This window comes from Trachymyrmex septentrionalis, unplaced genomic scaffold, assembly GCF_001594115.1.
Source record: "Trachymyrmex septentrionalis isolate Tsep2-gDNA-1 unplaced genomic scaffold, Tsep1.0 scaffold20, whole genome shotgun sequence".
In the NCBI taxonomy this organism is placed as follows: domain Eukaryota; kingdom Metazoa; phylum Arthropoda; class Insecta; order Hymenoptera; family Formicidae; genus Trachymyrmex; species Trachymyrmex septentrionalis.
In genome coordinates this window covers 6760411-6770320 of record NW_017305180.1, presented here as the reverse complement: position 1 = coordinate 6770320, position 9910 = coordinate 6760411, and the positions used below count along the sequence as shown (strand labels likewise).

Below are 9910 nucleotides of genomic sequence, written 5' to 3'. Positions count from 1 at the left end.
AAAAAAAATGATTGTTAAATCAAATTAACATTTCTTGTATCAAATAAATATATCCTTATATTTAATAAATATTTAATTGATAGTATTCAATTAAATATTTATTAAAATTTTGATTATATTTTTGTTCAGTGTACAAAAGTGTATCTGAATATTTACTATAGATCACTATTTAAGATTAAGAAAAAAGAATCGCTTATTAGGAGTTTTCTTTTTTAGTTCACATTTTGTTTTTTGAGTAAATATAAATACTCGTACAATAAATCATTTATGAAAATATTTTTGAAAACGAACAATGTTTCGAATAAGTATCAATATTTTTTTAAATGTTAACATTTTTAATGGGTAAAATTTATATCAATTACGAATTTTTTATTTTCATCGGACATATTAATCAAAATATACAATGTAAGATATTGTAAATAATGTCAGATTTCTATTCTATGTATCCTATCTAATTTTGTATGCTATGTATTTTGATGTACGTCTTTTAATATATATTTTATGTACAATGAGAATTGTGACTTGCTCAAACGAGTTTTATAATACATATTTAAAACGTATAATACATATTCTTTAAATGATTTCGTGCTATCGGCAATAAAACTATAAATAGAATTCCGTTCTGAATTCTGACACGAGGCGTATAGATCGTCTAACATGAATCTTAGAATAAAACGTGCCGCAATAATTGCTTTTTGCGGAAACAAATCATTCTTATAATAAAATTTTCGTCGAGCTATCGCGAGCTGTTAAACTATCCTTTGTTCCATAACGTTCGAATGAAATTTTTTTTGCTGGACGATTTCTTCTTCGCTTCGGCTGATTTTTTAACATCTCCGTTTACCGAAGTTTGCATTTTGGGATATCGCAGAAGTAATATTTATGGATTCGTATAATTCACGAGATTCGGCGGTAGCGCAACGCGGCGCGGAACGGCGCAACGAAACGAACCGGGGAGATTCGCGTCGCGCTTGGCAGTGCGAGTAAATTCCCGCAACCTTTGGAAAGCCTTAAGCGGTTGTCACGTTAATCGGATAGAGAAATTTCCGCGACCACGCGGACGTACGTAGCGTCCGCGCGATTGCAAGCGAGCGAATGAGCGATTTCGTGCTCTTGGCTGCGTTTCAAAGCCCCTCGAGGGCCGTTGCAGCCGAGGACCCGCAGCCGATTAACCCAAATCCCTGCCATCCTTTTTGCAATTCACGCGAGCCGCGATGGGAAAGCGAGATTCGCGTTTCCGCGCTCACCCGATCGAAAGAAACTGATAATGGGCGTGGCACGAGGAACGATTTTCTTCTATCTCGCGGGAGCAATCAGCTTGTAAGGCAAACTCGTGTGCAGCTTCGTGTCCGCTAATAATACGAGCGCTTTATTGAAAATTATCACGTCGACGTCGTGCGATTGTGAAAACGTGATCAGAGTGGTTAGTAATACTTATAAGATACCTATATACAGCATAATTCAGAAACTGATATTTCAAATCAGAAAACAATATCTCATCAATGTTAGCGACATATAATTACATTGTTAGAATTTATTATAGCAATAATGCATTAATTTTAGAACGCTATCGATATTCGGTGACATACAGTATTGCTATTGATACGTAAATTTTAGCGAGGAAATGGGACACTTTTAATTAATGTAACACAAAGTTTTAATACATTTCATGTTTTTAATGACAAAATATTTGTAATCTCGACATTACATATAACCACAAATAATTTAATGATTAACTTAAAAAGAAAGAAAGAATAAGTACACCATCAAATTCAACCTTGAAATGATACATATTTATTGTTATAATTATATTTATAAAGAGAAAATCAAATATTTTAATAAAAAAACAAAATAATATCAAACAAACAAGGAGCATACGAGCCCTTCCCCCCTCTCTCTCTTTCTCTCTCTTTCTCTCTCTACGCAAGGCTTTTTCGAAAATTATATTCAAATTTGCTTACATATACATATATTATCACAAATGTTTGCGATTCTATTAGTCCATATTCAGTATATTGATATAATAATTATTCATTACAAAAGTGATAACTTACAGATACATAATAATAATAATAATAACTTTATTGCATGCACTTACAAATTAATTTAAATGATGTATAAAATTACGAAGAGAATAATAATAAAACAGTACTAGCAAATTGACGAGGCGACATGGCGATACGGTTGATACAAGGCCTAACCAGAGAAATTCAAAGTATGAATTATTAAGATATTATTAATTAAGGATAAACACAATAGTTTTACGAAAAGTGAAACAAAATATAAGAACCAGCGGAACGAAAGGAGGAAAGAAAAGAGGAAGATCATACATCAGAAGGTAAAGAATTGTAATATTTGATTGCAGTGAAAGAGAGAAAGAGACACGAAATTTAACAAAACGGTAAGAAGCACGAGAAAAGATCTTAAACGTGACGTGTATTTATCAATAATATATATATATATATAAATAACTACTTAAAAATTGAAATCACTCATCACGTTCTTTGTTATAAAACTGACCTTTGCTGATCACTGAAATTAAACACGGCTTATAGCGCTCAGCGATCTCATCCCCTTGTATGTCAAACTTACGTATGATAGCGGGTTTTTAGGGTAATAGTATAATAATGAGGTCTTTGTGAATATAATTATCATATTTGAATCATTGAAAGTGTACAATTGTGTAAATTCATTAATTTAGCTGCATAAGTTTGTCGCAGTTATCATAGTCTTTTTTTCAAGTCTTTTCAATAGAGATAAGATTCAAATTAAATGTGTTTTAGTGATTACTTTGGAACAAAGACCGTAAAGATTATTGAATTTTTGTGCACAACAAGTTCGACAACAAAGGAAGAAAGACCGAGTATAAGAGCGGTTAATTACTAAAGTTTCATGAACGTCAGTGTTCTCTTTTTCTCATTGTAGTGCTTTTGCGTACATTTTCTCCAAGGGTCCGAACCAAACGATATATACAAGGCGCATGAAGGAAAAAAAACCAAATTATTCATTCGGCCGGAATGGAAAAGTTCGTCCAACTTCTTTTCCGCGAGTCAGTATTTTTAAAATAGATTAACTCACCGATTGAGCGAATCGAGCTCGCAATGTCGACGAATAGTACACGACCGATCGATAAACAGTTTCTATTTATCTTACTCCTTATACAAACACAAAGCGCAGATAAATAAAATAGAGTAAAATACGTAAATGCCTATGTGTGTGCCTTGGAGACAGTGTACGATGGGACACTATTCTTCATATACCGCAGAAATTTGATGCAATTTTTATCATCTGCTTTAGTCTGAGTATCACATATTTATGTTTAATTCTGTTGTACCTATGTTTAAGATCTTAAACTCATTTTAGATTGATAATTTACGTCAGAATAGAATTCTATTTATAATTTTATGTGTTGCATAGCAAAAAGTTTCACACACAAATGTCAGAATTATATATATATATATATATATATATATGAAATATTCTAAAACGCACACATACATACATTGATATACATATGGAATTATAAATAAATTTTTATCCTAAATTTTTTTAAATGAATTTAACAACAAATGCAACTATAAATTAATTGTGCAATTTACTTTACGTGGAATGATTTGATGCAAAGTTTGGTAATGATAAATTAGTCGACATAATTAGTTACAAATATAGCATTTATTTTGTGTTTACGAAGATAGAAATAATGTTTAAATATGAATTAATCGTATATTTCAGGAGTGATATATTGATTTTCTGTTTCTAGTGATCATTTATTCTTCACTTTTCTTTTTTAAAATTATTAATTAAAAGGCTTCTAAAATGATCTACGTACTAACAGTTATTTGTTGATTTATTAAATTACACATGATCATCAGTTTTTAACGTGGTTTTATATGGAATATTATTTAATGTTACATGGCAATATGTGCCAGACGATAAATGCGATTTATTAATGTCTAGTTGGTCCGGAACAATCAAATGCGCCGTGGGCTGTACACAATCGTACTGCGATTGATTGCGGTGCTATTGGCAATTTTCTGGCGGAAACTGATAGCTCACCGTGTGGTGTAGCTTCGAATGAGTTAGGCAGGCAGGTCTTCAATTTTACATAATTGTACAAAATATGTACGTCTATACAATGTGTATTCGCGATCTAGACTGGAACTCGAGACAAATGAGACATCGAGGTGAAAAGTTCGTTTGGTTGGAATTGATTTAATTTCGTTCGTCTCACGGTTTAAGCTGCTGCCGTCCAAGAGCGACCTCGCAAACTTCAAAGGCCGTTTCGGTAGCCGCTAATAATTCATATGTAGCCATGTGCAAGGAAAAGTGGCGAATTATTCCGGTTGGAGAGTAACAGAATTACAAAGCGAGTAGTTATGCATTCGCGCAGATGTATGCGGTTGCCGGTTCCGCCCGTATGAGAGAGAGATGCGAATGTCAGTAGACGCCGCCTACATTTTGTTAATGAACGTGGTGCGCGGGAAGCTGATGCAGCCAGCCTCGTTGCACTTGGCAAGCTGCAGCCAGATACGAGTCGGACATTTATTTCGCTCGCGTATCGTATCTGCCGCTCATCGCGGTAACGTTTATCGCGCGCAACGCGTAATATACTATTATCTGCAAAGAGTGGAGATCTCTGATGGTGCCCAATGGACACGCATAGGTGGTACCGAGATCTTTAAAATTTTATGCCTAAGGAATTCGACACGTTAATAACATATTCATACATTATGAGAAGTTTAAGAGGAGTTTCATGTTTGTGTGTTTGCGTTTATAATTGCAAAAAAATAATAGTTTGTATTTCTCGTTATTTTACAGCATTAATCTTTTCGCTCGTTGTAACATTGCGTATTTATCTCTGTCTCATTCAGTGTGGTGCAACCCGTATAAAAACAGTTCGTTAAAGCCCGTCGCATTTCTAGAATAAATATGTAGGTTGTATCCCACGGTGTGTTTACTACAGCAATTTATTAGATACACAAATAGCGAAAATTACGGGCAAGGTGGCGTGTATCGATACATGTGTATTTCATGTAGATAGAAATATAAACTAGATATATGGACTCATAAATAGTGCGATTAATCATACGTATTGTTTAAATAAATAGATAAATATTTGTAATGAATAGTGTACGAGGGATGTATATGGAGCTGATATGACACATGGCAGCGCACGCGCGCACGCGCGACATTTTCTTTATTTTCTCCAAATGGATAAATCTTAGGGTTTCGTTCGTAGTAACGATCGCGGTTTTACGACGACATCCTTTGAGACGAGGGTTAATAAACTTTCAACGCGTTATGAACCTCTTTACGACAACGATATTCTCTCCCACGGTGGGTATGAGTTCTATTTTCTGCGCGACCAGTTCGCGGTAAGGCGACTTTTCGGGTCGCGCCTCTTTCTCGCGCTCTTTTTTCGGCATTTTCCGCCCGTTTTTCAACTTTATCCGGCAACTCGATAAATTTAACAACGGTAAAAGCCGGAATTCGCCGCAGTTTTCCTATTTGTCTGCAAATTCACCCGGTTTCCACGCAATCGGACTGGTGTATGTTTTATTTACTAGGTAGATTCTCTATCTAGTAAATATTCTTTTATTGTAGCACAAATTAGATGATAAAGTATTTATGAGATTTACTACATGATATTCTATTAACAAATTAACGTAGAATAAAATAAATTTGTTATTTATTATAAGATTAAAATATGTATGACATAAAAATTACGTAATTCGCATTTTTTTTTTTTTTTTTTGAAAAAAATGAAAAAGAAAAGTTTTCATGTTGGAACGGGATATTTTTTTATATCTCTTACAGTCAGATTGATTTTAATGTAATATTCATATTCATTATTATTACAATATTAAATATACACATAATATCGCATTTCCGTAAAAAAGTGACATAAGTCGAAATTTTTTGAAATTCGTATTGTATGATCCAAGGATTGTGTTCTAAATAGCTTTCAATCAAGAAAAACGAAGTCTAAAAAAATGAAGAAATATAATTTGAATTTAAATATTTTCTAACGAAAAATAACACAAATTAAAATAAAAGTAATTTTTAGTAGAACATAATGTAACAAAATTAACATCTGTATTACTTATAGAGAACTTGAAATAATTAGTAATTAATGATCTAATGATCAGCTCTAAGTTAACTTACGTTTAATATTACTACAATAAGTAATTTATTTTAACATACACAATTTTCTCTTCCCTTTCTTCTGAATAATTCTATATTTTTTACTTATATCTTAATTAAGATAAATAAATTAGAATATAATAAGAAAAAGATTATATAAAATATATAATTAAAATGATATATTTTTATGCTATAGTTTACACAATTAACTATTAAAAGCAAATATAAATTATAAAATGGTAAATATTCGACGATTTAAGTAAAATGAAAGCGATTGTCGACGGAATTGTGTGAATTGCGTTGAATCGCGATTTTTAACACATTCCACTCTGCTAAACATTTTGCGTCAGACCAATAAAACAGCACAGTGAAGGGACCAGACGACAGCTTCTTAAAACAGTGGACTATTTGTCAGATGTGGTCCGCAGGGATAAAGTGGGGCGTTAGGTCGTACGTTCGTCGACTGAGAGAAACGTATCTCGATTCTTCGCGCCGGCTTCTCGACAGCCGCTGAAAATTCAGAAAAATTACATTGGTGTCCGATTTTCCCCAAATCGGACATAATTCTTCCACGTCTTTCTCTATTCATTGCGGTCGTCAGTGACAACCATCATTTCTATCAATGGTTGCGTTCAGCAGAGAAAACTAATCAATAGCACTTAGTGATTCTTTAATATGATTTACCTTTTTAGTTCTTTCACTAAGTGTTAACTGATTAATTTTCTCTGTTGAACGCAAATTTTTTCGCATTATTTTTTAATTATCGTGAAACATCATTGATTTCACTCTCTCGCCCCATTGCAACCGTAAAACGCGACATAACGAGTACTCACCCGATACTCAACCTTATTTTTCATAGAACTCGTAATTTCATAACAACGCGTACCGCCGCGTCGGTTTTTATTTTTGCAGGATTTTTTTGCCGGACTCTTCACCTCCCTCTCTCTCTCTCTCTCTCTCCTCCTCGTCGTTCAGCGAAAGGCTCTCCTATCTCGCGCGATCATTTTTGCACTGGCTGCGAAATAACGCGTCGCCGCGCTTGTATTTTCATTTCTCGTCGCCAACGCCTCGCGCGAACCGTACAGCTGTTTATAGCGGCCATTTGTTCGGGGTAACGTTCGGCGCGTGTTATACGTGCCATTTATTTTCGCAAAGCGCGGCTCGCCGCACTTCCTGTAACGGCTCTACTCCGGTAATTCCGCAGAATAGACGTCGTCGTACAATTAGAGAAAAGCAGCAATATTTTGTGATTGCGCCCGATCTATTTTGCACCTATGCGCAATTTTCTTTGATCCGTTCGATTCGAACTTTTATAATTTATCTTTGTTACGCGTGTAAAACAAGTTTGTTTCGTCGAAAATTTATTTTGAAAATTACCTCTCAGTTTGATCCTTCAAAGGCAGCGGTTTTAAACCACATTGTACATTTTTTTTATTTGTTTATTATAAAATATACAAATTACACGAAAGAGAAAGAGAGAGAGAGAGAGAGAGAGAGAGAGAGAGAGATTGCATGCGTACATACAGTGAGAGCAAAAAGTATTCGTACAAGGAAATTTTTTATAAAAGAAGTTTTATTTGTAAAAAATAAACATTAATTAGCAATTTTATACAATGAATATATTCTGTTCTAACATAAACAAACGAGCTTCGCATGTATTCCTGATTTTAGAAGCTAAATTTCTCGATTTTACGAATACTTTTTGAGCATCCAAACTATAGAATTTTTAATTTTCGCTTATTTTTTAGATAATACATTTTCTATAATTAATATACATTTTTTGGTAGATATAATTTTATGAAACATACAGTCTATTTTATTCTTTATGAATAAATTGTTAATTACCTAACAAGAAATGATTGTCAATTAAACATCGAATTGATGTCAAATTGGTATTGAATTCATCGTATCGATATCAATTCGATAACTCATTTCTTGCTGCATATAATATTTACTTTTTAAAAATAAAGTTTTTTTAAAAACTATTTTCTCTGTATGAATACTTTTTGCACTGTACGTATTATATGCAAGATGCATTCAAAGAAATTAATCTACCTCGCAAAGAATTAAAAGAAACCAATTGGTATAAATCAAAATAGATATTTATGTAATACGTAATATATTTTCTGTGTGTTCTTCTTATCAGTCCTTTGTCGACATATATAAAAAATATAAATAGAAAAATGTTTCTTAGAGAGAATGCAGTATATTATAATTTTTTATATCTAATAATAACAGCAATAAAAATATAAAGTTACTACGTATTTTAATGTTTTGCTGGACGGTTTGCAATGCAAGAATAATAAGAACGCTAAATTAAAGAAAAGAATGATGGAAAATTATAAAATGCATTTTAATTAATGGATAAATTAATATCATGAATAATGATGAAAATAAATTTATTAAAATAAATTATGTGTTGTATCAAATAACAGAACTATAGACAGAATTTATTATAATTTGTTAAATTTATATGTGCAGTTACGAATACTAAGAGTTATTTTTAATTATTTCTATAAGTCACTATTGTTTCTATTCAATATATCTTTAATTTAACTAAAACAATAAAGTTAAACAACTTAACTTACTAAATATATTAAATTTGATTAAAATTTAGTTAATATTTACTAAATGCATACGTTAATACGGACATTGTTTAGTATGAAATTAACTACAGAAATGGATTGATTTACATTTTGACACATATGGAAATTGAAATTAACAAAATATTCTTGAGTGAAACAACAAAATGTTATTTAACTCAAGAGATTGAGTTGCACCATTGCTCTTTTGATATCTAACAGTGTAGAGTACAATTACGATGTATCTTGAACTTTTTTATTTTAATCTCATACATATATTGTTAAAAAAAATTATAAAAGTTTTTTTAAACAATTTATAATTTAAATTTTAGGATAAAACATACATATAATTAATTAACACAAAAAAAACTTGTATATAATTTTGTATATCTTGTGCGTTTCTCTTATAAATTTGTGTATGTATATAAATATATAAATTTTCTATATACATACGTTTTATATAAATATTTAAATTTTATATACATACACACTTACATATATTTATTTATTTATTCTGAGTCTCCAATAATTCGATGTATCTAATGATTGCTACAATCGATTTACAGCACCGATATCGATCGATGAATATCGTAATTTTACAAAACTTAAGCGTTCAATACTTTGAAGGATGTATTTTTCTTTTAATTTGACTGCGTCATTTTATGTAACCTCAGTAACTGACGATCGGTGTTTAAAATGTGGTCAGCAACCTACATTTCATGTATTTTCCCATTGGTATTTTAGATATTATCTGCGAATTTTGTATGTGTATGTATTGCAAACTGGCACGTGAACTATCACGCGAGCTCTCTCCGCAAGCTCGTTCCCCTTCGTCCTTCTAGTCCCAACATGCCCCTTCGAACCCCGTTCTCTTTTTATCTCTGACCTCGGCCTGAACTTCGAGAATACAGATTGCGCGTTCTTATTTTACCAGGCAACCCTGAATTTCGTGCACGTGACGAGCGATCGTTCGTCATATTCTCCGTTCACGTGCTTACGACGTATACATACCGACAGCTTTCCTACCGAATCAATCGAACTGCATTTTGGCGCAAAACGCCACTTACCCTTGATTTCGTGACGATGTGAAAATAATGGCCTTCAACCAGAGTTTATATAACGAGTCTATATGTTTATATGCCCCGTTATATCCCAAAATAAGGTTTCGCTGTATAAAGTGACTA

The 9910-nt window shown here is 32.4% G+C and overlaps 1 protein-coding gene across 1 annotated transcript in view; it reads left to right on the top strand.

Moving 5' to 3' along the window:
• Positions 1–9910, top strand: part of LOC108747808 (proteoglycan Cow) — a 141881-nt gene that overhangs the window by 64589 nt on the left and 67382 nt on the right. The window lies entirely within an intron of this gene.